The sequence below is a fragment of the Hyla sarda genome, chromosome 5, assembly GCF_029499605.1.
Source record: "Hyla sarda isolate aHylSar1 chromosome 5, aHylSar1.hap1, whole genome shotgun sequence".
In the NCBI taxonomy this organism is placed as follows: Eukaryota; Metazoa; Chordata; class Amphibia; order Anura; family Hylidae; genus Hyla; species Hyla sarda.
In genome coordinates this window covers 295,610,054-295,612,396 of record NC_079193.1, presented here as the reverse complement: position 1 = coordinate 295,612,396, position 2,343 = coordinate 295,610,054, and the positions used below count along the sequence as shown (strand labels likewise).

Sequence of the window (2,343 nt, the reverse complement as noted above, 5' to 3'; positions counted from 1 at the left end):
TCTGTCCACAGGATAGGGAATAGGTAGGTGATCACGGAGGGATCAAGAAGGGGGGGGGGGGCGGGGTCGATCCGAAGCACTGGGACCCCCTACGATCTCCATAACTGGATACAGGCTCTCAGTGAGGAACGCATGCGGTAAACAGCACACGCTTCATTTATTTCTATGGGAGTGCCAAAGAGACCCCAGTACAGCCCTTGTGCATCTCCAGCGCTCCTATAGAAATGGACTGAGAGCCAGGGTCCAGTTCCAGAGATTACAGGGGGTCCCGGCACTTGGATAGGGGATAAGTTCGTTTTTACTGGACAACCCCTTTAAAAGGATTTTCCTCTTTATTTATTTATTTTTTATCTAAAGCCGAGGAACGTGCTCTCGATTCACCCAAAGTGCAAAAAAAAGTGCAAACGTGTTACACTAAAAAAAGTGCACAAAGGATGCGGTCTATCGCAAGCCCTTCTCCGATAGGAGAGAGGCCCCCCAACAAACCTTACCCTTCGCCTCCGGACCAAAAGGTACCTGCGAGGTTCCAGGTTCGATGTCCCTTTTCGCCGAAACTAGTAGGGGACCACAAATGCTCCCGGCATCCCCCTTGACGTTAGCCAAGGTATCTGCCCGCAGAGCCGATAACGGTAGGTACCCTGCCAAAGCAGGAGTACCCGGGGTGTTTGCAGGGAGGTGCGGAACCTAATGGCCACACACACCTCCCCTAGACCGCCAGGAGGGACACCCAGAAGGGCTACCGCATCCTGACAAATCCTGTGAACACACAACACGCAAAAAGTGACACAGTGAGACAAAAAGAAATAAATAAGTGAATGTGTGCAGATATACTGCCCGGACATCCGGCCGGATCTATAAAAATTTCTCTGATCCTAGCCAGAAGGCAGGGAATCAAGAGGTGAGTGCCACAAGGTGAAGAGATTATGGTGCCCGTGCTTCAACTCAGTGAGTCCATCCTCCCAGTGAGTTTCGGCACCTCGGGGTCACCACTCTCCGAGGCACAAAAGTACCTCGGCTCTAGACCCTCTCAGCCTCATGGCGAGACCCGGAGGGAACAGGTCACATCGGGGCAGCCGTCGAGCTGATTCCTCAGAACCAGCCCCGGAAAGCCCTGGTACACCTGCATCCTCCATGCAGCACCCATCCCCACCAGCATGAAAACTGATAAGAACAGATACTACACTTGATCTTAGCCAAAAGGCCAAGAAGCGATTTTCCTATATTGGAAAGCTGTGCCCTATCCACAGGAGAGGGGATAATTATCTGATCACAGGGGGTCCAAAGATCCCGAGCTCTATTCTTTCTCTATGTGAACTATGGAGACAGCAAAACCCACAACTTTATTCAAATAGGAGACTTAAGTCCCCACTGGACCCTCCCCCCAATCATAACTTTTTAACCTGTTCAGGAACCCAGGGCGTAATTTTACGCCCCGGCGCCCTGGTACTTAAGGACCCAGGGCGTAAACTTACGCCCTGGCGTTTTCCGGTCCCTGCCGCGCGCCGGGCAGAAATCGGAAGCGGATGCCTGCTGAAATGTAGGCCCCCATGTCGGCGATCGCCGCAAGTCGCGAGGGAAATTGCCCCTGCGATCTGCGGCGATACCGGACTGATCGGGTCTCTGGGACCTGACCGCCCGGTAATTTTGCATGATCCCGGTTGTCACAGACAGCCAGGACCATGCTAAAGTATAGGAGCGAGGTGGCAAGCCTGCCACCTCCTCCTATCCCCTGCGATTCTTCAGTTAGTTAACCAACCAATCGCAGGGGGCGCGGTTACTTCCTCCCACCCTGCCCGGCCCCTGGAAGTCCGGAGAGGATGGGAGGAAGACCGGAGGATGCGGTGGGGGACGGGGGAGTGCTGGGGACCGGCCCCGGTACTTACCTCGTCCCTGAAGACCCGGATCCCGGCGATGAAGATGGCGGCGGCGGCGACAGGTGAGTTCCTCTTCAGCCGCGGTCGGTCGCGACATGCATTGCTGTAATGGGACCCTGTATACTACAACTCCCAGCATGCCCAGACAGTCCTTGGCATCTGGGCATGCTGGGAGTTGCAGTTTTGCAACATCTGGAGGTCCACAGTTTTGGAGACCACTGTGCCCTTCCAGATGTTGCAAAACTACACATCCTCAGCATGCCCTTACTGTCCAGGCATGCTGGGAGTTGTAGTTCTGTAACATCTGGCCCTTCAGATGTTGCAGAACTACAACTCCCAGCATGCCTGGACAGTTTTGGCATACTGGGAGTTGTAGTTTTGCAACATCTGGAAGGGCACAGATTGGGAACCACTGTATTAGTGGTCTGCAAACTGTAGTCCTCCAGATGTTGCAAAACTACAACTCCAA

The 2,343-nt window shown here is 53.9% G+C and overlaps 1 pseudogene; it reads right to left on the bottom strand.

Moving 5' to 3' along the window:
* Positions 1-1,053: 1,053 nt before the first annotated feature.
* LOC130275254 (U2 spliceosomal RNA) lies at positions 1,054-1,213 on the bottom strand (annotated as a pseudogene).
* Between the last annotated feature and the right edge of the window lie 1,130 nt (positions 1,214-2,343).